This window comes from Natrix helvetica (genome assembly GCF_964273705.1).
Source record: "Natrix helvetica genome assembly, chromosome: 2".
Lineage (NCBI taxonomy): Eukaryota > Metazoa > Chordata > Lepidosauria > Squamata > Natricidae > Natrix > Natrix helvetica.
Genome location: NC_138552.1, coordinates 287,690,452 through 287,715,748, shown reverse-complemented (window position 1 = coordinate 287,715,748; position 25,297 = coordinate 287,690,452). Strand labels below are relative to the sequence as shown.

The 25,297-nt window shown below is 44.5% G+C and overlaps 1 protein-coding gene across 9 annotated transcripts in view; it reads right to left on the bottom strand.

Moving 5' to 3' along the window:
• The window catches only part of MSI2 (musashi RNA binding protein 2), a 689,288-nt gene that overhangs the window by 503,204 nt on the left and 160,787 nt on the right, over positions 1–25,297 (bottom strand). The window lies entirely within an intron of this gene.

Here is a 25,297-nt window from a genome sequence, read left to right as displayed (position 1 = left end):
ACTGTAAGGGTGACACAGAAATGTAATTTTATTATATTTAACATATGTATCAGTGGCGGGTTGCTCTTACCGTCGCTACCAGTACGCTGCTTGTGGTCTGTTCGTGCACACGCTGGACGTGCGCTGTGCAAGCATGCGCAGTCCGCCGCCCCTGCGACACCCAGCTGCTCGTTGGAGGTCGCACAGGCACCGCACAGTATGAGCACGTGTGCAATTAGTCCGGTTGCTTCAAAAACAGGTATGGAACGAGGGCGGGTGGGTGGGACAAATGAGTCACCCTACCGGTATGGTGGTTGTTTCTCCCGATTAATACCGGTACGGCCGTACCATCCACCACTGTTATGTATTAAATTATATTGTATCTTATCCTCTAACTATTGAATTTTATCCTACTCTTATTTTAAGTTGTTTGTATAGCATTTTATTGGTGATATGTGTTTGAGCCTTGTGCTTTGATATGGTCTATAGGCTAATCACTAAAATAATAATAATAATAATTAATATAGAAAGTCATGGGAACACAAAGTGGAAAAAGTTATCGGAAATGAGAAGGTGAAGATCTTGTGGGACTTTTGAATACAAACGGATTGGAGCGCAACACGCCAGATATCACGGTTGTAGAGGGCCGAAGTGTACAGTTTATTGATATCGCCGTTCATGGAGTCGAAGAAAAAGAACTAGAAAAAATCATGAAATATCGCGACCTGGCCATCGAAACTACGCGGCTATGGATGAAGCATGTAACCGTGATACCAGTGGTGGGTTCCTGCCGGATCGCACCGGATCGTGCGCGCTCCCTTTCAGCGCTCCACCTGGCTCGCGCGCTCCCTTTCAGCGCTACACCTGGCTCGCGCGCTCCCTTTCAGCGCTACACCTGGCTCGCGCGCTCCCTTCCGGCGCTGAAACCGGAAGTACAGTTTTGCCCGGCCCTGGCGAAGCAACGACGCCTGCCTGCGCTCCACCAGCTCGGCTCCGCTGAGGAAACATCTCCGTTCCCAGCCGAGCTGGTGGAGCGCAGGCAGGCGTCGTTGCTTCGCCAGGGGAGGGGCAAGACTGTACTTCCGGTTTTAGCGCCGGAAGGGAGCGCGCGAGCCAGGTGTAGCGCTGAAAGGGAGCGCGCGAGCCAGGTGGAGCGCTGAAAGGGAGCGCGCGCGATCCGGTGCGATCCAGCAGGAACCCACCACTGCGTGATACCCACCGTATCAACCATTAGCACAAGTCAATGGTATTTGTGATGCATTTTTGAATGTTCAGTTGGCTGAATTTCATGTTTAATGAATATATAATGATGATGATGATGATGATGATGATGATGATGATGATGATGATGATGATGAAATACATTCTCTAAGAGCAAAAAGCTAAACAAACACTATATACCTATGCCAAATGAACATTTTTCTTTTTACGTAATAGTAATTCTGCAGTCAACGTTATAGCTGCCTTCAACCTTCCTACGGCTGGAACGAAATCCCAATTAATCCAATGAGACTCAGTTCTGAGGAGCTATATAGAGGATTATACTGGAGTAGGCAAACAAAAGAAAAGCTCAATTATTACATCCGCAGCTTTACTTGCAGAGTTAAAAGGAGTTGATAAAATAGATGAAAAATCGTAACTGCAGATTAGCTTGGCTATTAGTAAAAGTATCCCAGGATGGCCAACAACATGACCTAAACAGATGGATTACCTTGTGATGTATGAAAGGCTGCAAACCATCCCTTCTGGAATTAAGATATCGAAAAACTGACTGGGATTCTCTGGTTTGCAACCCAAACCCTAACCCTGGTGGGTACAAGATGTCCTTGACTAATGATCACAATTGAGCTCAAAATTTCTATCCCAAACTAGACAGTGCTTCATTTTACAACCTTTCTTTCCACCATTGTTAAGTGAAACACTGCAGGTGTTAAGTTAGTATCCCAGTTGTGAAGTGGCTTCTGCATTGATTTTGCTGATCAGAAGGTCACAAAAGGTGATCACATGAAACCCGGGACAATGCAACGGTCATAACTATGAGTCAGTTGCCAAGCATCTGAATGATCATGTGACCGTGGGGATGCTACAACAGTCATAAGTGTGATATAGTCATAAGTACCTCTTTTCAGTTCTGTTGTAACTTTACTAAACGAATGGTTGTAAGGACTCCGTGTACCACATTTGTACCAAAGAGCTGCTGATTCTGTTCTACAGAGGAATCATTGAGCCTGTCATCTGCTCCTCTATAACTGTCTGGTTTGGCTCTGCAACCCAACAAGACAGACACAGACTTCGAGGGATAATTAGAACTGCAGAAAAAACAATTACTACCTGCCTTCCACTGAGGATCTGTACACTGCACCAGTCTAAAAAGAGGGCCGTGAAAATATTTAAAGACCCCCTTGCATCCTGGACATAAATTGTTTCAAATCCTACCCTCAAAACGACGCTATAGAGTACTGCACACCAAGACAACTAGACACAAGGACAGTTTTCCGCCAAATGCCATCACTCTGCTAAACAACTAATTCCCACAACACTGCCAAATTATTTACTAAGACTGTATTACTATTATTCTTCTCACCCTTCCTATTAACTATCTCTTCCCACTTATGACTATAGCATGTTGCTTGTATCTTTACAATTTATACTGTTTTATTTGTTTCCTAGTAGGATTTGATTGCTTATTAGTAACGTATGACTATCACTGTTATATCTTATGATGCTTGATGAATGTATTTTATTTTTCTTTATGTACACCGAGAGCATCTGTACCAAAGACAAATTCCTTGTGTATCCAATCACACATGGCCAATAAAGAATTCTACTCCATTCCATTCCAATCTATTCCATTCCATTCCATTCCATTCTATTCTACTCTACTCTATTCATAGATTGCATCATTTTTATGTCTATCATAAAACGGTGTCATCGGATCTCTCTGTAACATTTTAGCATTTTGGAGGTTTGAAACTAAGAGTTCAACCAATCCTCCATCATCCTCACAGCTCTTTAAACTGTCCTTTATGGCACTTGCAAGTATGTCAGCACTCCTCCAGTTCAAACTGAATGTCCCCAGCCACTTTCTATATTCCATCTTGACATGATAAAGGCAGACTGCATCGCTTTGTCAGCCACTTTTTTGACTTCCCAACACCTACATATTCTGTTGGCCTTTTTTGTTTTTGCTTGTCTACCATCTTACTTGATGAATAATTCTGGACAACTCAAGGGAACATAACATTTTGTGGCTTTGACACGGAATTTTAATTAGAAGTCGCGTGTTTTTTTTGCATCCTGCCTTTAAAGGGATGCGGTGGCTCAGTGGCTAAGACGCTGAGCTTGTCGATCAGAAAGGTCGGCAGTTTGGCGGTTCGAATCCCTAGTGCCACGTAACGGAGTGAGCTCCCGTTATTTGTCGCAGCTTCTGCCAACCTAGCAGTTTGAAAGCACGTAAAAATGCAAGTAGGAAAATAGGGACCACCTTTGGTGGGAAGGTAACAACGTTCTGTGCACCTTCAGCATTTAGTCATGCTAATCAATAACCTATTTTCTAGTTTTTGGAAACTTTTGAGATTCTCTACTAAAGCCCCACTAAGCCATTTTTCCTCCCTTCCTCTTCACTCGCCAAGCAACATCTTGATTCTGGTTCCCCCAGGAATTTGGACTCTCCTCATTCGACTTCGGTCTTCCTTGCTAGCTCCAGTGGTTACCACCAATAGTGGGTTCCGGATCCCGTCGCACCGGAACACTGCGACGGGGCTGGGTGTGCTCATTGGGCATGTGCGTTGCGCACACCACGCTCAGCGACACTCAGCTGCTTGGCCAAGATCGCGCAGGCACCGCATGCTGTGCGCGCATGCATAATTGGCCGGTTTCTCTCAAAAAGCGGTAAGGAATGTGGGCAGGTGGGCCCAACGAGCCACCATTCCGGTATAGTGGTCGCTGCTCCCAGCTACCACCGGTACCCCCGTGCCAGGGCGTATCGGCTGGAACCCACCATCATTGCTTCTTCAGAGGGCCAGAAGCTCAACAGCATAGGACTTCAGTTTATTTTTTGCGACTTTGAAGAATCTTGATTTTCAAGAAACCCTTCCAGCTGCAATTGTGTTTGCTTTAAGATGTGTGAACTGCGACTTCCAGAATGCTCCAGATAGCATGGCCATCATTAAGAAACCCTGAGCTAGTGGAAGAGGTATCAGAGTGACTTCACAAGATCCAGAAAGGCCAACACTGTTGCCGCACCACGGACATGCATCACTGAGTCGCCATGGGCAAATAGGCGGCAATATTGTTAAAATATTCATGACTGGGAGAGACAAGGGGACAAGGCCAGCCAATGAATAGGCATAGCAACTAAATCAGCCAATGGGTGTTTATCTGAGTCTGTGCAGAGAATTGTAACAGAAACTTAAGCAGTTTACTGCTCTCAGAAGTAAACTAGCAGTTTATCTAGGCTTGTCTGCTGAAATAAAACTAACTGCTTGTGTTTGCCTGTAACTCTCCTGCCTTGTGTTTACTTGGAAGAACCACCTGTTGGTATTGTACATTTATTCATCTATTCTTATGTATATAAAAAAGTTAATGAATCCTGCTGCATCATTTATCTGTGTGTGTTTTCTGGATTTGAATTTATGCAACAAACTCTGACAAATATAAATTTTATTGTTGTTGTTGTTGTTGTTGTTGTTGTTACCAACCAGCCCCAAAGGTTGTGAATCTCACCAAACATTAAATAATTATATTCTAATAATTAATAATAATTAAAATCAAAGCTGAATGCTGGAAACATAATTAAAGCCATTAATACATGGGCAGTTCCAGTGATACGATACTCAACTGGAATTATCAACTGGACTCTGGCTGAACTGGAAAACCTGGACCGGAAAACAGTCAAACTTTTGAATATGTACCACACTTTAGATCCACAAAGTGACACCGACAGGTTGTACCTGCCAAGAAAAATAGGGGGGCAGGGGGCTATTGCAAATCCACCAAACTGTAGAAGAAGAAAAACGAAGTTTGAATGATTATGTGAACCAAAGTACAGAAAAATTGCTGCAGGCTGTGAAAACGGAGAACAGCATAAAAACAATAGAAACAAAGGCAGAATATTAGGAAAAACAGCTGGATGACAGATTAAATAGATGGAAAACCAAAGCTTTGCATGGACAGCACTTGAAAAACATTGAAGAAAATGTGATGACAATTTGACATGGACATGGCTTAAGATGGGAACTATCAAGAAAGAAACGGAAGGTTTAATACTGGCTGCTCAAGAACAAGCACTACAAACTAATGCCATGAAAGCGAAGATACAAAAATCCACTGACAACCCAAACTGCCGACTTTGCAATAACAAATTTGAAACTGTTTCACATTTAATATGTGAATGCAGCAAAATTGCACAAACTGATTACAAAGATAGACATGACCGAGTTGCTAAATTAATTCACTGGTCATTATGTAAAAAATATGATTTACCTGTATCCAGAAAGTCATGGGAACATAAAGTGGAAAAAGTTATCGAAAATGAGAAGGTGAAGATCTTGTGGGACTTTCGAATACAAACAGATCGTCATTTGGAGCACAACACGCCAGATATCACAGTTGTAGAGGGCCAAAGTGTACAGTTTATTGATATCGCTGTTCCTGGAGATGCCAGAGTCAAAGAAAAAGAACTAGAAAAAATCATGAAATATCACGACCTGGCCATTGAAACTACCCGGCTATGGATGAAGCATGTAACAGTGATAGCCATTGTCATCGGGGCACTTGGCACCATGTCCAAGAATTTTACAAGATACATCAACAAATTGCAGCTTCCTGCAATAACACCAGCAGAACTGCAAAAAACCTGCACTGCTCGGAACATTTTATATTTTAAGACGGTACTTGGTTGATACCTAGGACACTGGCAGCAAACCGTATCAACCGTTAGCACCAGTCACTGGTATTTGTGATGCATTTTTGAATGTTCAGTTGGCTGAGTTTCATGTTTAATGAATAAAGTATATAACAACAACAACAACTCATGTCAACCATTAACACCAGTCAATGGTATTTGTGATACATTTTTGAACTCAGTTGACTGAGTTTCATGTTTAATTAATAAAGTATAATAATAATTTGCTATTATTACAGAATGGTCAAATGCAGAGGAGCTTAATAGAAGAAACTATTTGTTGTCGGGGTTGAACTGTGCAGTTCTTGGTGCCCTCTGAGCATGGCTACTTTCTTGCAGACATTATATTACCCAACTAGGTAATTTAATCAGTGCTAGAATGTATTGGGGTTTGCTCTCTGCTTATATACAAGCGGTGTGCCCCAAAAGGGCTTCGTTACAAGGACAACCTCCTAAAGAGCAAAAGGTCTACCTTTTGAAGATGTCCAAGTAGCTCTTTTGTTTGTTTACTACTAAAGGAGAATAATTTTTATCAGAAGGATGTTCTACAAACTAAGAGTGAAAAACTTGTGCCTTGTAGCAGACTACTGCTATGGAACATTTGTGATTTGACCCTTGTGTATGCCCGAATCTTTAATTAATCTAGCTCTAATGCTCAGTTCCCCAGTACTTGAGCCCTAGGCTGCTATCAAATGGTGCCTCGGATTTTAACTCAATTTGTTTAATTTGCCTATTATTCGGATTAGTGTGCTTGACATTTGGGTTGTCTTCTGACCACACTCTTTCAGAAAATACAATCTCTGCAAATTTGTTAACTAGCATAATAAGTGCCCCGTGGCTGTATTATATATTAAAGATAATACCAACAATAAAAACAAACCTGGGTATAAAGAAATAAGTACAATTCTTCTTTCTAACAAAATGTGGGCATTTAAAAATCCAAAGTTAAAATGGGAAATGCCTTATTTTGGAAGTACAGGTAGCCCTCTTTGAGCGACCACCAGTGGTGGGTTGCAGGCATAATGCCCCGGTACGGGCGTACCGCAGCCTGCCCGGAGCACCGGATACCGTTCTGGTAGGTGCTCCGGAGGGCCTACCCTCCCGCCCGAACTCCTTACTGGTCTTTTAAGTCTTCGGTGCTTCCACGCACGGAGTGTACAGCGCCTGCGCGACACTCCGCTGAGCAGCTGGAGCATCACGAAGGCTCGTGGAAGCGCTAAGATGCATGTGCGCGCTGCGTACATCTGCACGAGCACTGCATGCGTCCATGTGGATGCTGCTGGACTCGTTCCAACCGTACCAATTGGAACGGGATCCGGAACCCACCACTGGCAGCCACAATTGGGACTGGCAATTCGGTCACTAAGCAAAGTGGCTGCTTAAGTGAACAGCAGTTCTACTTACACTCTTATTTCCCCTTTCCTCAGCTTTACAGACCTGTGAAGGCTGTAAATATGGAGATTGGTTGTAAAGTTACTTTTTCATGATTGCCGTAACAGAAAATGGTCACTAAATGAGGCAGTCACTAAGCAAGGACTGTCTGTAACACTTCAAACAGTTTCTGAAGATAATTGACATATCCAGGTGTTATGAAATATCCAAGTGACCTATGTGTCATAAAAAGTTCAGTCCAGGTGAAAGCTAATTGTTAATGCTCTTTTCAGACTCAGAGGTACCTGGTGACACAACTTCTTACTCGGTCAAATCACAGAGTTGAGCACTTTTTAAAAAAAGCTTTAGAGCAGTACTTCTCCAACGTGGCATTGGCTGGGGAATTCTGGGAGTTGAAGTACTCAACCGTACTCAATGTGTAGTCCTCAATGGAACTGCATCTAATGGAGGGAGGTATGCAGTAGAGTACCGCAAGGCTCTGTTTTAGGCCCAGTACTCTTCAACATCTTCATCAATGATTTGGATGAGGGAATAAATGGGGAACTCATCAAATTTGCAGATGACACCAAGCTGGCAGAAATAGACAATACTCCAGAAGATAGGCTTAAGATACAGAAGGATCTTGACAAACTTGAACATTGGGCACTATCTAATACAATGAAATTCAATGGTGAAAAGAGTAAGGTTCTACATTTACAATACAATACAATAGTAGAGTTGGAAGGGACCTTGGAGGTCTTCTAGTCCAACCCCCTGCCTAGGTAGGAAACCCTATACCATTTCAGACAGATGGCTATCCAACATCTTCTTAAAGACTTCCAGTGTTGGGGCATTCACAACTTCTGGAGGCAAGCTGTTCCACTGATTAATTGTTCTAACTCTCAGGAAGTTTCTCCTCAGTTCTAAGTTGCTTCTCTCCTTGATTAGTTTCCACCCATTGCTTCTTGTTCTACCCTCAGGTGCCTTGGAGAATAGTTTGACTCCCTCTTCTTTGTGGCAACCCCTGAGATAATGGAAGACTGTTATCATGTCTCCCCTAGTCCTTCTTTCTCTTAAGCTAGACATACCTAGTTCCTGCAACCGTTCTTCATATGTTTTAGTCTCCAGTCCCCTAATCATCTTTGTTGCTCTTCTCTGCACTCTTTCTAGAGTCTCCACATCTTTTTTACATCATGGTGACCAGAACTGAATGCAGTATTCTAAGTGTGGCCTTACCAAGGCATTATAAAGTGGTATTAACACTTCACGTGATCTTGATTCTATCCCTCTTTTGATGCAGCCTAGAACTGTGTTGGCTTTTTTGGCAGCTGCTGCACACTGCTGGCCAGAAAAGAAATGCACAGGTACAGTATGGGTGGTACCTTGCTCAACAGTAGTAATTGTGAAAGGGATCTTGGAGTCCTAGTGGACAACCATTTAAATAGGAGCCAGCCGTGTGCAGCAGCTGCCAAAAAAGCCAACACAATTCTACCCTGCATCAACAGAGGGATAGAATCAAGATCACGTGAAGTGTTAATACCACTTTATAATGCCTTGGTGAGGCCACACTTGGAATACTGCATTCAGTTTTGATCACCACGATGTACAAAAGATGTGGAGACTCTGGAAAGAGTGCAGAGACGAGCAACAAAAGATGATTAGAGGACTGGAAGCTAAAACATATGAAGAACGGGTTCCAGGAAACCAGGGCCTGGCTAGTTTAATGAAAAGAAGGACTAGGGGAGACATGATAGCAGTGTTCCAATATCTCAGGGGTTGCCACAAAGAAGAGGGAGTCAAACTATTCTCCAAGGCACCTGAGGGTAGAACAAGAAGCAATGGGTGGAAACTAATCAAGGAGAGAAGCAACTTAGAACTGAGGAGAAACTTCCTGACAGTTAGAACAATTAACCAGTGGAACAGAAGTTGCCTCCAGAAGTTGTGAATGCCCCAACACTGGAAGTCTTTAAAAGATGTTGGATAGCCATTTGCATGGAACGGTATAGGGTTTCCTGCCTAGGCAGGGGGTTGGACTAGAAGACCTCCAAGGTCCCTTCTAACTCTGCTATTGTACTGTATTAAGTCTGTCAGAATTTGTTGCATGAATTCAAATTCAGAAAACACACACATATAACTGATGCAGCGGGATTCATTAACTTTTTTATATACATAAGAATAGATGAATAAATGTACAATACCAACAGGTGGTTCTTCCAAGTAAACACAAGGCAGGAGAGTTACAGGCAAACACAAGCACTTAGTTTCATTTCAGCAGACAAGCCCAAAGATTGCTAGTTTACTTCTCAGAGCAGCAGACTGCTTAAGTTTCTGTTTCAATTCTCTGCACAGTCTCGGATCTGTTTAAGCTCCCATTGGCTGACTTAGTTGCTACGCCTATTCATTGGCTGATCCTGTTCCCATGTCTCTCCCAGTCACTGCCTTACAGCATGCCTGGGTTCACACGCAGCCCTTGTCTACAACTTCTTCAAACAAACATCATTTTCGTACAGTGTAGTCTAGGATCTCACAGACTAGCTGCCCAGCTCCAGTAGAAGTTACTGCTTCAAGGAGATACAGACAATGAGTGACCCTCCCCACTACAGGTAGTCCTCGACTTATGACTATAATGGAGTGCAACGTTTATGTCACCAAGTGAGACCCTTGTTTAAGTGAATTTCACCCCATTTTACGACCTTTCTTGCCACGTTTGTTAAGTGAATCACTGCAGCTGTTCAGTTAAGTAACACGGCTGATAAGTGAATCTGGCTTCCCCATTTGATGCTGCTTGTTGGAAGGTCGCAAAAGGGATCACATGACGCCGGGACACTGCAACCGTCATAAATAAAAGTTAGTTGCCAAGTGTCCTAATTTTGATCACGTGACCATGAGAATGCCACAACAGGTCGTAAGTGTGGAAAAAAACCGTTCATAAGTCACTTTTTTTTTGTTACGGCGGTAACTTTGAACGGTCACTAAACGAACAGTTGTAAGTCGAGGACTACCTGTACCTGCCTGGCACAATCCTAATGGTTTTGACCTGGTTGATGCCTTTTGTCTCATATGTTAATGCAATCTGTTTTCTTCTTCTTCGAAACCTCCCCCTCCCTCCCAAAAGCTTAGCAACTGGACGCAGTTAAATGCGCCTGTCTCCTTCTAATCATTTACAATGACTCGGACCTACCAGGGTTTCATAATGGCCTCATCCAATCAGCGCTGCTACTACTGCTAAAGACTCTGAGATCCTGTTTTGCCAAGCCTATACAACTTCATAAAGCAGGGGAGGTTTGGGGGGGGGGGGAGCGGGCATTGGTGGGAGGGGTGGGTGGGGGGGTGCCGGAGAAATAACCGTCGGAAGCAATTTTCCTCCCTGCCAAACTACTCCAACTGATTTCACTGGGGGGGGGGGGAAATACTCCAACCCTGAACAAATGGGAAAAGTTTAACCCTTAGCCTTGATTAATTTCATCTACATAATACAGATGCCGGCAGCAATCAGCCACTGATGAGCCAGTCTTCTCTTAATCGCCCAAGAGAAGCCCATGTCTTTACAACACTCCAATTGGTTTTTTTCCACATACAAAAAAGGAGCTTTTTGTTTTTGTTTTTTGTTTTTAAAAAGGTCCCCTGAGTTCGTTCGTTCGTTTTCTTATAAACAAGATTGGCAGAATGCAGATCGTCCTCGACTTACGATCAAAATTTCGGTGGCTGAGCGAGATAGTTGCTAAGTCGAGTTTTGCCCCATACAATACAATACAATACAATACAATACAATACAATACAATACAATACAATACAATACAATACAATACAATACAATACAATACAATACAATAGTAGAGTTGGAAGGGACCTTGGAGGTCTTCTAGTCCAACCTCCTGCCTAGGCAGGAAACCCTATACCGTTTCAGACAAATAGCTATCCAACATCTTCTTAAAGACTTCCAGGGTTGGGGCATTCACAACTTCTGGAGGCAACTTCTGTTCCACTGATTAATTGTTCTAACTGTCAGGAAGTTTCTCCTCAGTTCTAAGTTGCTTCTCTCCTTGATTAGTTTCCACCCATTGCTTCTTGTTCTGCCCTCAGGTGCTTTGGAGAATAGTTTGACTCCCTCTTCTTTGTGGCAACCCCTGAGATATTGGAAGACTGCTATCATGTCTCCCCTGGTCCTTCTTTCTCTTAAGCTAAACATACCCAGTTCCTGCAACCGTTCTTCATATGTTTTAGTCTCCAGTCCCCTAATCATCTTTGTTGCTCTTCTCTGCACTCTTTCTAGAGCAGTGATGGCGAACCTTTTTTGGCTCGCGTGCCACAAGTGGGGGGAGCGCAGGGGGGTCGAGTGCGGGCGTGCCGCACCCATAATGCAACGCGTGACCCCCCCAGTGCGCATGCGTGCACAACACGCCCCCCCCCCTTTACATTTTTTTTGCCCTCCCCAGGCTCCAGGGGCTTTATAGGAGCCTGGGGAGGACGAAAAGAGCCTCCCCTGACCCCCCAGAGGCCTTCCGGAGGCTTCAGGGACTGTCCGGAGAGCCTCGGACGGTCCCTGAAGCCTTCGGAGCGCTTAAAACCACCCTCCAAGCAAACCGGAAGTGACTTCCGGGTTGCTCGGAAGGTCGTTTTAAGCGCTCCGAAGGCATCAGGAAAGCCTCGGATGGTCCCTAAAGCCTTCGGAACGCTTAAAACGACCCTCCGAGCAACCCAGAAATCACTTCCGGTTTCCTCGGAGGGTGGTTTTAAGCGTTCCGAAGTCTTCAGGGACGGTCCCTGAAGCCTCCGGAGGGGCGGGGGAGGCTCTTTTCGCCCTCCCCAGGCTCCTATAAAGCCTCTGGAGCCTGGGGAAGGCGAAAAATAGCTTTTAAAAAGGTGAACTCAGCTAGCCAGCGCGCGCATGCGCACTGGCCAGCTGACAGGGCAGCGCCTCACGTGCCCTGACAAATGGCTCCGCGTGCCACTTGTGGCACACGTGCCATAGGTTCGCCATCACGGTTCTAGAGTCTCCACATCTTTTTTACATCATGGCGACCATTTGGCGACCTTTCCTGCTACTGTTCTTAAGTGAATCACTGTGGTTGTTAAGTAAGCCGTAGGGTTGCATCGGGATGTATCTGGCTTCCCCATTGACTGGGCTTGTCGCAAAAGGGGGTCCTGTGACTCAAGACACCATCATAAATACACGCCACTTGCAAGCATCTGAATTTTGATCCCATGACCACAGGGATGCTGCAGTGCTCCCGTGTGTGGAAAACGCTCAAAAGTCACTTTTTTTTCAGCGCTGCTGTGATTTTGTACTAAAAGACTGGCTCTAAGTCAAGGTCCCAACCTGAATTCCAGAGGAGGAGGAAGAACATTGTCAATACTTAGAATAGAATATCGCAAGAGGGATAATATTCTTTCTCGACAGGCAACTGGACTTCCTGGTATTTCTTTGAAGGCGTTTCGCTTCTCATCCAAGAAGCTTCTTCAGCTCTGAGTGGATGATCAGAATTTCTGCAAGAAATCCTTCCATTCCCCACCATCCAGTCAGAGCTGAGGAAGCTTCTTGGATGAGAAGCGAAACGCCTTCAAAGAAAAACCAGGAAGTCCAGTTGCCTCTTGGAAAAAAGCACCTTCGGGACAACCATGACCTGGATGACTTGAGGATCTCCATAGACAAGTAGAGTAGAGCAGAGTAGAGCAGAGCAGAGTAGAATAGAGTAGAGAGTAGAGAAGAGAATAACAGAGTTGGAAGGGACCTTGGAGGTCTTCTAGTGCAGTGGTGGGTTCCTACTGGTTCGGACCGGTTCGGCCGAACCCATAGTGGCACCCCTAGTGCCGTAGTGGCCTAGGTCGCTCGAACCGGCAGCGACCCTGGCCTGCCATGCCCCCGAACCAGTTCCCCGGTCACCCGCTGCCGCCATTTTGGTTTTCAGTTCTGCGCATGCGCAGAAACATTTTAATTGGAGTGTGCATGCACACGCAGCATGCCCACGAGCAAACCGGCAGTAGTACCTGTTCTACTCCAACCCTAACCCCCTGCTTACGCCGGAAACCCTACACTATTTCAAATTCAGGCTCTGCACCCCTAAAATTCCCCCTCCTAATATTCAGCTAATGTCACCTATTCCGTCATTTCCACTGACTTGTTTTTTGTATCCACTCTTCTTATTTCTCCTGGAATGGCAGAGGCCTAACTATGGAATCCGAAGTATGTTTTTCTTCCCTCCCCCCGCCCCCCCCCCCGCCAATCATCTATTCTCTAAACTAAAAACATCTAACGTTCAAACATTCCTTACGTAGCTTTCTTTCCAGTTTCCACAACGCTCTAGGTGATTGGATTCCATTCCGGCTGGTTTCTTAAAATGGGCTCAAAATTAGACAATGCATTCTACATGGGTCACCTAACCCACCGAGAAACCTTCATCAAATGCCAGATGAAGAAGAAAAAAAAGATGCCGTTGTAGAGTTTGTTGTTGCAGGCAGGTATCCTCTATTTACAACCCCAATTAAGACCAGAATTTCTAAGGCTAAGGAAAGTGGTCATTAAGAGACTGACACCCAATTTTAGGACATGTTTTCTCACAGTTGTTAAACTCTTAAGTACTTCAGTAGGTCACTGCAGTTCGTTCTAGGCTACGATGGCTCACCGTTTAAAGACGCTGAGCTACTCAGCCTGGGTTTGAGACTCGAGTGCTGCGTGATAGGGTGAGCTCCCTTTACTTGCCTCCCAGCTCCTATTCACCTAACACTGTGATGGCGAACCTATGGCATGCGTACCATCTGTGGGCGCTCTCTGTGGGCATGCGAGCTGCACCCAGCTCAGCTCAACCGCGCATGCGCGTGCCTCTTGCCAGCCAGCTGATTTTGGGGTCTCTGCCATGCATACAGGAGATCTGTATAGGGGGGGATTGCGCATGCATGGGTTAAGTGCAGAGGGGTGTGGCACCCCCTGTACTCCATTTTTGGTCCCAGGAGGCTTCAAGGAAGCTTGCTAGGCCGAAAACGGGGCGTGGGAGGGAGGGAATTCAGCTGGTTCAGGCGAATCGGTAGTTGAACAGACTGGCTGGCTCCGCCCACACCTCCCCTCCCCAGAGTCTCCACATGGTCCGTTTTGGATGCCCGGTAAGTGCAGGACCTGCCCGGAGGCTCTGGGAGGATGAAAATGGGCCTCCCAGAAGTTCCAGAAATCCAGAAACGGGCCTGTTTCCAGCCTCCGGACCCGAGGGGACGCTGTTTTCACCCTCCCGGAGGCTCAAAGAAAGTGTCTGTGCAATTTTGACACGTGAGGACAAAAAGATTAGCCACCCCTGACCTAGCAGTTCAAAAGCATGCAAATGAGAGTAGATAAATAGGTACCACTTGGGTGAGAATGTAACAGCATTCCTTGCACCTTTGATGTATATATTTCTGCTGGGCACATAATCATAGAAATTGTCTTTGGACAACGCTGGCTCTCTCAGCCAAAAAATGAAGATGAGCGCTATGCCCTAAAATCAGAGACGACCGAACAGGGAAACCTTTACCTGCATTCACTCTAAAATCTGGCTTCTCCCATTGATTTAGCTTGTTGGAAGCCGGTTGGGAGTGTCACATCTGACTGTTATATGATCTCAGGACGCTGCCACTATAAACGTACATGCCACTTGCCCAGCACCTGAGTTTTGATCACATCATGGTGGGAATAACACCATCTACACTGGCCATAAGTATGAGGACAGGTTGTAAGTCACTTGTTTCAGTGTCGTTGTAGCTTAGAATGGTTGCTAAACAGTTGCAAGTGGAGGATTACCTATATTTATTATATCCTATGGGGAAATTAAAATAAAACCGAGAACATATTTCAGTCTGCATTTGCCATTTACTTTATAATACATCACAGCCCCCAAAGACGTCATCCCGCCTTTTTCCTATTCAAGAGAAAAAAAGATGGATGGTTTATATCGCTGTTTTCTTTCTGCAGGTTTAAACAGATTGTCCCATAAATCCACCCAACAAATTCAGCTGCTGGACAAAATGAAAGACGATGAAGTGAGATGCCACAAGGACAGAACAGCTGTCCAGCAGTAACATTATATCATGGTATAGAGGTAGCCCCCGACTTACGACAGTTTATTTAGTGACCGTTCACAGTTACAACGGCACTGGGGAGAAAAAGTGACTTATGACCATTTTTCCACACTCACAATTATTGCAGCATCCCCGCAGTCCCGTGATTAAAATTCAGATGCCTGGGAACTGACCCATATTTATGACGGTTGCAGTGTCCCGGGGTCATGCGATCCATCTTTGGAGATCTTCTGACAAGCAATGGGGAAGCCAGATTCGCTCAACAACCGTGTTACCAACGACGGTGATCCACTGAACAACCGTGGCAAGAAAGGTTGTTAATTGGGGCAAAATTTACTGAACAACCGTCTTGCTTAGCAACAGAAATGTTGGGCTGCATTGTGGTCACAAGTCAGGGACTGCCTACAGTCCTTAAAAAAAACTATTAATGCCTTTTGCAGAACTGAGGACTGTTTTTACAAGCCAGCAATAAATAGCACCGTGGAAATGACATTAATTGGGTCCTTGGACCAGCGAAAACAGAAAGCAAACAAATTTAAGCAAAATAAACTCGAGGATTTAATTTTCAGTTTATGCCACTGAGTTTTAAAAAACAACAACAACACCCCACTCTGATAGGCTACAAACCATTTTCTGTTCTGAAATGGCCAATAAGACTAATTGAAGCTATCACCAACCTACCTCTCACTTCAAACATTGGGTTCATACGTCATGCTAAGCTAGCATGAAGTTAATTTGTGTTTAACAAGGTGGATAAGGCAGGGCTATTAGAACTTATCAAACTCACCATGACTTTAAATAAACTTGGCTCGGTACTTAATAGGAACACTGTGGTGGAATCTCTAGCTAGACGGGAAGAAGAGACCCAGTTTGGAGTCCTTGAGCTGTGGTTTCCAGCTGTTGGGAATGCCAGGTTTCCAGCTGTGGGAACTCCAGAACTTACCTTGCTGTTCGCAAGGGAATGCACTCAAGTCTGGTGAGATTCTTGTCACTTAGTTCAATCAATCAGAATAGAGCTAGAAGGACCGAGTCCAGCCCCCTGCTCAAGCAGGAGACCCTATACCATTTCAGACAAGTGCCTGCCCAGTCTCTTCTTCTTAAAAACCTCCAGTGATGAAGCACCTAGAACCTCTGAAGGCCAGCTCTTCCACTGGTTAATTGTCCTCAGTTAGGAAGTTTCTCCTTAGTTCCAGTTTACTTCACTCCTTGACTCGTTGCCATCCATTATTTCTTGTCCTGACTCCAGGTGCTTTTGGTAAATAAGTTGACCCCCTCCTCTTAATGGCAGCCCCTGCCATTAAGGGAACACCGCTGTCACCCCTAGTCCTTCTTTTCTTTAGACTAGTCAAACCCAATGGGAAGCAAAATGCCTTCAAGGAAAAACAAAGAAAACCTGCTTGCCTTTTGAAAAAGCATCTTTGGGGTAACCATGAGAATCTCCATAGACATTTTAACCCCTTGACTCTCCGAGTATCTGATGTACTAATCATAATTTAAACAAGCCACAGCTCCTCCCATTTGGATTCCAGATATTTCCAGCCAAGAGGGAAAGGAAAAGAGTAGGAGAAGCCAAGGACTGTATGCAATTCATTCATTGGTTTATTCATTAGCCACAAGCCATGGCTTCCTGTTATGTCTGAACAGGTCCCAGAAGGTACTCGCTCCATCTTGCACACTTAGCTTTCCTTTCAAAGCCCATTACGAGAGCTTTCTAATCCTGGAAGATTTATTGCTCCATGTTGTAACTGCTGCCCACTGCTTTGTTTGTTAATTGTGATTAGCTTCGCCTGCAGAAGAGTAGGTGTCTAATAAATCAGTTATCTCAAGGAAGAATTGATTTTAAAAGTTGTTAGCATGGACACCGAAGTACTTGGTAACAGCTTTCTTTTTAAAGAAAAAAGAAAAAAAAGGTCTTCTATTTATACACTTCTATCAGGAAAAAAGTAAACCCCTTTTAGGTTTTATGGGGCTGTGTCTAACATAGGCATCATTTGGAAATAAGCTGTGGATATTTTTTTTTAAAAAAAGCTCTCTCTTCGTTTAGTTTTTCTCCGCTTGACTGGCAGAGCTCAGTTTTATCATCATCTACTTTTTAAAAAAAAGGCTCCTTGGGAACCTCTAATTCTGCTTTTCTTGATTTTTAAGAGGTTTGGTGACAGGAGAGATCAAACACGGGCAGAATTTCGGCACGATGGCAGGGGTGAGCACTTACGGCCCGTTTACGACTAGTGGACTTCAACTCCCAGAATTCCTGAGCCAGCTATGGATGAATTCTGGGAGCTGAAGTCCACAGGTCCACAGGCCCATAGCTGCCCACCCCTAAAGATGGAGTGTGCAATCCTATCAGCGAAGCTAAATGCAGGAGATTAATCACAGAAGTATTCTGACAGCCTCTTCGGTGTGAAAAATGAGTCCGGCTGTCCGATTCCTAAATTTAGAAAAATTCAGACCAGCCGTATCCACTGTCTGTTATGAAAGGCTTGTGATGCCCTCTTGGATCTTGCAGCTACGGTGGGAGCTGGCTTCTAGTCTGCTGTTCTCTTGCTTTGCTCTCTATAGCAGGGGTGTCCAAACTTGGGAACTTTAAGACTTGTGGACTTCAACTCCCAGAATTCCCCAGCCAGATGCTGGCTGGGGAATTCTGGGAGTTGAAGTCCACAAGTCTTAAAGTTCCCAAGTTTGGACACCCCTGCTCTATAGCAAAGTTTCTCAACCTTAGACCTTTAAGATGTCAGGACTTCAATTCCCAGAATTCTTAATTGGTGACATCCTAAAGTTATACAAGCTAGGGAATTCGGAGAGTTGGAGTCCCCACATTTTAAATCTATGTTTTAATTCCGAGGATTGAAGTCCAGTTGTCTTAAAGCAAAGGGTCTCCAACCATGGGTACTTTAAGACAGCCCTGCCTGAAAGTCACACTGGCCAGGCAATTCTGAAAATGGAAGTCCCAAATATCTTAAAATTATGCTGGCTAAGGAATTCTGGGATTTGAAGTCCAGATTTCTGAAAGTTGCTGAGGTTGAGAAACGCTGCTCTACAGTCACATGATTCAGCTGCAAATGCCCTCATGCATTCTTAAAGTCTTCTGGGCAACAAGCACTCAACTCTTCTGGCAGAGAGTGATTAAGGAGTCTATACTTTGCTCCAGAAAGAAGCACAGGTTGTGTCTCTCATTGGACATCATTGTACCTAAGGAGTCTCTTAGATCAAGACAAGCAGTCAATGGGGAATCCAGATTCACTTAATGATCACATGATTCACATAGAATAGAATAGAACAGAATAGAACAGAATAGAATAACAGAGTTGGAAGGGACCTTGGAGGTCTTCTAGTCCAACCCCCTGCCTAGGCAGGAAACCCTACATCGTTTCAGACAAATAGCTATCCAACATCTTCTTAAAGACTTCCAGTGTTGGGGCATTCACAACTTCTGGAGGCAAGCTGTTCCACTGATTAATTGTTCTCACTGTCAGGAAATTTCTCCTCAGTTCTAAGTTGCTTCTCTCCTTGATTAGTTTCCATCCATTGCTTCTTGTCCTACCCTCAGGTGCTTTGGAGAATAGCTTGACTCCCTTTTCTTTGTGGTAGCCCCTGAGATATTGGAAGACTGCTATCATGTCTCCCCTGGTCCTTCTGTTCACTAGACTAGACATATCCAGTTCCTGCAACCGTTCATCATATGTTTTAGCCTCCAGTTCCCTAATCCTCTTTGTTGCTCTTCTCTGCACTCTTTCTAGAGTCTTCACATCGATTTTACATTGTGGTGACCAAAACTGAATGCAGTATTCCAAGTGTGGCCTTACCAAGGCAGTGTTTCACTTAACAACTGTGGCAAAAAGGTGACAAAATTGGCCACGACTCAACAACTACCTTGCTTCGCAATGGAGATTCTGGTTCCAATGGTAGTCATAAATTGAGGATTACCTGTATCTGTAAGATCAAGAAGATCCCAAAGGCCATAAGCAGACACACAATGTGTGTGCGTGAGAATTTATAGATGACCACTCAAAGCACTGTGGCTACAGATAGATAATTCATTCTTCTGTACTAGAGAACGTTCTCCAACTGGGTCATCTTTTTCTTATCCTTTAACCATTATATCACACTGGTTCTTAGACTGAAGGAGAAGGGGCAAAACTCACTTAACAACTGCCTTGCTTAGCAACAGGAATTTTGGGCTCCATTGTGTTCATAACCTGAGGACTACCTGTACTCATTCAAAAAGATGCCATAATACAACTACAATAAATAATGAGTAAAGAATTAGAGCAAATATATATATATATTCCTTGGTACTTGAACATAGTGAAATGGATGAAAGAATTAAAACATCACAAGTGCTGGAAGAAAGAAACTGATTAATATATGATCCGCTGTTAAAAATTTATGTTTGTTAAAATAAGCTGTGTATAACAGCAACATTCTCCTAATTGGTTACAGAGAAGTGGAAGTCACTTGCACCAGGAGGAGCATAAAAATTTGTTCCCTGCAGTAGAAAAGTGGCTCTTAAAAGGTGTTTGTAGTAAGAGAACAGACAGGACCAAGAATGAAATGCTGCCAAATTAATCTGGTGGACGATAACGTCCCAGGAAGCTAGAAGTGTCAGTAGATGTGATTTCCCAACCATCGGCTGAATTGGCAGGAGAAAAAGTACAGGTAGTCGCAAGTTACAACAGCTCATTTAGTTCAAAGTCACAACGGCACTGAAAAAAGTGATTTTATGACCATTTTTCACACTTCCAAACATTGTAGCATCCCCATGGTCATGTGGTCAAAATTCGGACACTGGGCAATTGGTTCATATTTATGATGGTTGCTGTATCCCAGGGTCTTGTGACCCTATTTTGCAACCTATTGTAAGTTGAGGACTATTGTATTTCCTTTTCTTTTTCCTTTCTTATTTCCTTTGGCTTTAACTCTGTCTTACTCATTGCTTCACATTGCGTACTGCTGCTTATCTTGAAAGAGAATTCTATAAAGGGTGTGTGTGTTTGTGTGTGTGTGTGTTTGTGAGGTTGGGATCTATTCAGTGGCTGGGCAGATTTTGGAAAAGACCTAAAGAGTATTTTTTTTAATGGAATTCAGGCCAATACTATAGGACCGTGATGGCGAACCTATGGCACAGGTGGCATGCGGAGGCTTTGGCTGGCACGCAAGCCATCGCCGCAGCTCACCTCCACCCTGCATGTGTGCACTCCTCCCACGGGCCAGCTGATTTTCGGGTCTTTGCTGTGGATGTGGGAGGGGTCACTTGAGCATGCAGGGAGGGTGCACCCCCCCCCACGCCCTGTTTTTGGTCCTAGGAGGCTCCATGGAAACATGCTTGGCCCAAAACAGGGCATGGGGGGGGGGTGCGCACGCATGGGGGGAGGGGTCACACGGGGGTCACACACGCAGGTGCAGGGCGGAGGCGCGCAGGGGCGGTCGCTCATGCATTGCATTATGGGTTTGCACGTACTTTCGGCCCACGAAGACAAAAAGGTTAGCCATCCCTGCTATAGGACATAAGTGGTATAAACAATGTGTTGCCTTCTTGATAACTGTGAAAGGGATCTTGGAGTTCTAGTGGACAACCATTTAAATATGAGCCAGCCGTGTGCAGCAGCTGCCAAAAAAGCCAACACAGTTCTAGGCTGCATCAACAGAGGGATAGAATCAAGATCATGTGAAGTGTTAATACCACTTTATAATGCCTTGGTAAGGCCACACTTGGAATACTGCATTCAGTTTTGGTCGCCACAATGTGGAAAAGATGTGGAGACTCTCGAAAGAGTGCAGAGAACAGCCACAAAAGAGGATTAGGGGACTGGAGGCTAAAACATATGAAGAACGGTTGCAGGAACTGGGTATGTCTAGTTTAATGAAAAGAAGGACGAGGGGAGACATGATAGCAGTCTTCCAATATCTCAGGGGTTGCCACAAAGAAGAGGGTGTCAAACTATTCTCCAAGGCACCTGAGGGTAGAACAAGAAGCAATGGGTGGAAACTAATCAAGGAGAGAAGCAACTTAGAACTGAGGAGAAATTTCCTGACAGTGAGAACAATTAATCAGTGGAACAGCTTGCCTCCAGAAGTTGTGAATGCCCCAACACTGGAAGTCTTTAAGAAGATGTTGGATAGCTATTTGTCTGAAACGGTGTAGGGTTTCCTGCCTAGGCAGGGGGTTGGACTAGAAGACCTCCAAGATCCCTTCCAACTCTACTATTGTATTGTATTGTATTGTATTGATGTGTGGTCCGTTTCTGACCACTCATCAATCTGGCCACAATCAACTTAAATGGCCATATTGTAGAGGGATGATTTTAACGGGGAGGGGGGTGGTTATGTCTCATGGCAACGAAGGAGTTGCGCCAGCCAAAGAGCCCCATTTGCATACTTTCCAGCCTGCCGCCTCATCTAGAGATTTGCCCATTTCCTTATCAGAGTTTGTAGCTCTGATAAGCCCAGGCGTTCCCACCTTGTTCTCGTGCAAAAGCCTGTCCGTTAAGACCTTGCCAAATCAGGACGCCTTTCCTCCCGAACCGTGTCCCCGAGCCAGTCTCGGACGCCCCTTTGCCTGCTTCTCAAACACAGACACAAGAGACGCCGCGAGTCGCTTCAAAGTCACTGCGTGAAAAAATTTGGGATGCTGCGTTCGGCGCGCGCTCTGCCTCTTTCTAATCTAACTCAGGCTGGCATTCTTGTACACCCAGGAGGAATCAGGAAGGAAAGTTGGCAGGGAGGAGTGGATTAAAAGTCAATTGCTGTTGTGCTGCCAGGTCTCGGCACTGCTCGACTGTCCCCCAGAGCTATTAAACCTGCAGCTCTCCAGGAGCCACTGTGTGATGGCAGTTGAGTCTTTCACTTGAAATCACACCATACTTTAAAGGATGACAGTTGTGCAGTCGATCCGAGGCCGCTCTCGCCCAGCTTCCCAGAGCCATACAGCTCCGAGAGAGAGAGAGGGAAGCTTCCTGCTGTTTTTTTCCAGCAAAGGCTCTTTGATGTAACATTGCCCGTCTCAGCCTCCTTCTAATTCCTCGGCATCCACAATCACCACAAAACTGAAGGTGTATTGACAGGAAGTGGAAATTCTAACACCCGGCTGAAGGCTTCACTTAAAGAAGATTTCAGACAAGCTGCAACAGGCTCAAAGGGGCAACAGGGATTTGGGGGTGGCAAGCACTGGAGACAAAAATCCGAGCATGAGAATAACAAAAGAACAGGAGAACAGAGTTGGAAGGGGTCTTAGGCGGTCTTCCAGTCCAGCCCCCTGCTCAAGCAGGACACCCGATACCATTCCAGACAAAGTGGCTGTCCAATCGCTTCTTAAAAACTTCCAGAGTTGGAGCGCCCACAACTCCTGAAGACAAGCCACTGATTACAGGTTAGCCCTCAATTTACAATACAATACAATAGCAGAGTGGGAAGGGACCTTGGAGATCTTCTAGTCCAACCCCCTGCCTAGGCAGGAAACCCTATACCGTTTCAGACAAATGGCTATCCAACATCTTCTTAAAGACTTCCAGTGTTGGGGCATTCACAACTTCTGGAGGCAAGCTGTTCCACTGATTAATTGTTCTCACTGTCAGGAAATTTCTCCTCAGTTCTAAGTTGCTTCTCTCCTTGATTAGTTTCCACCCATTGCTTCTTGTTCTACCCTCAGGTGCTTTGGAGTATAGCTTGACTTCTTCTTCTTTGTGGCAGCCCTTGAGATATTGGAAGACTGCTATCATGTCTCCCTAGTCCTTTTTTTCATTAAACTAGACATACCCAGTTCCTGCAACCGTTCTTCATATGTTTTAGCCTCCAGTCCCCTAATCATCTTTGTTGCTCTTCTCTGCACTCTTTCTAGAGTCTCCACATCTTTTCTACATCGTGGTGACCAAAACTGGATGCAGTATTCCACGTGTGGCCTTACTAAGGCCTTATAAAGTGGTATTAACCCTTCACGTGATCTTGATTCTATCCCTCTGTTGATGCAGCCTAGAACTGTGTTGGCTTTTTTGGCAGCTGCTGCACACTGCTGGCTCATATTTAAATGGTTGTCCACTAGGACTCCAGGATCCCTCTCACAGTTACTACTATTGAGCAAGGTACCACCTATACTGTACCTGTGCATTTCGTTTTTCTTGCCTAAATGTAGAACCTTACTTTTTTTTTTTTTACAACAGTTCATTTCGACATTACTGAATAAAGGGCTTTTCAACTGGTCCTCACACTTATAGCCGTCAGAGCATCCCCACAGTTACGTGATCAAAATTCTGGCTCTTGGAAATCGGTATATATATTCACAATGGCTGGGGTGGTGTGATCACCATTTGTAACCCTCACAGCCGGTTTCCAAACACAATCAATGGAGGGAGCTGGATTTGTTTAATGATGGTGTGATTCACTTAGCATTCGGTGATTCGCTTAACAACAATAGCAAAACAGATTGTAAAATTGGGCACGATTCCCTTGACAACGGCCTCACTTAGTAATAAAAATTCTGGTCCCCTTGTCGTAAGTCTATTTTCTCAGTGCTGTGGTAACTTTGAATAGTCACTAAACAAATCATCGTAAACTGAGGACTGCCTCTATCACCAAGACAAGTTGACAAGAGCGCATGCCACCTCCCAGATGGCCTTCACTTCCTCTATAGGTAAAGGTACAGGTTTCCCTCGCACATATGTGCTAGTCGTTCCCGACTCTAGGGGGCGGTGCTCATCTCTGTTTCAAAGCTGAAGAGCCAGCCCTGTCCGAAGACGTCTCCGTGGTCATGTGGCCGGCATGACTAAATGCCAAAGGCGAACGGAACGCGGTTACCTTCCCACCAAAGGTGGTCCCTATTTTTCTACTTGCATTTTTTACGTGCTTTTGAACTGCTAGGTTGGCAGAAGCTGGGACAAGCAATGGGAGCTCACTCCGTTACGCAGCGCTAGGGATTCGAACTGCCGACCGAAAAACATAGCGTCTTAGCCACTGAGCCACCGTGTCCCTTCCTCTACAGATGGTCATATGGCTTCTCCCTCCCTAGTAAGGAGCAGGTCACCTTAAAAAGAGCTGCTTGTTTGTCTGCAAACATAATAAAAACAGAAAATATGGTATGGCTTTCGTTCTTAGTGCCACAATATAATTCTTAATATGGACTCTTTATTGCCCATATGGGAGACAATAACACTTTGCATGGATTTCTGCTCTAGACTTGTTATTTGTCTTGATATAAATGCTAGATGAACATGAGTAATTTAAATACTTTAAATATTTATAGGCTCATTTGCCAGTAGCAGTTAACAAGAAGTCAAAAATACAAATTTAAACATGCATACAAGCACTCAATGACACTACAAAACAAGGAAGTCTTTAAAAAAAAGTAAGAAGCAGCCATGAAATATAGAAACTAGATTCATACATGAGTTCTTTAATCATAATTGAATAATCCTGGTTTAAATGATCTTAAAAAAAGGCTTAACATGAATATGTCTATTTTGAGTAAGGTAAAAGAAAACATATTCAGATACTCCTCGCTTACCAAACATTCATTCAGCAACGATTTGAAGTTATGAAATTTTTTTAGAAACAAGTCCTTGAAGCTGGGGACTGGAGGCTAAAATCAATGAAGAACAGTTACTGCAATTGGGTATGTCTAGTTTAATAGAAAGAAGGACTAGGGGAAACATGATAGCAGTGTTCCAATATCTCAGGGGTTGCCACAAAGAAGAGGGAGTCAAACTATTCTCCAAGGCACCTGAGTGTAGAAGCAATGGGTGGAAACTCATCAAGGAGAGAAGCAAATTAGAACTGAGTAGAAACTTCCTGACAGTTTGAACAATTAATCAGTGGAACAGAAGTTGTCTCCAGAAGTTATGAATGCTCCAACACTGGAAGTCTTCAAGAAGATGTTGGATAGCCTTTTGTCTGAAACGGTATAGGGGTTCCTGCCTGAACCGAGACTTGGATTAGAAGACCTTCAAGGTGCCTTCCAACTCTGTTATTCTCCTGTGGTCATTGCAGCATTTTCCCAGTCATGTGAATGCA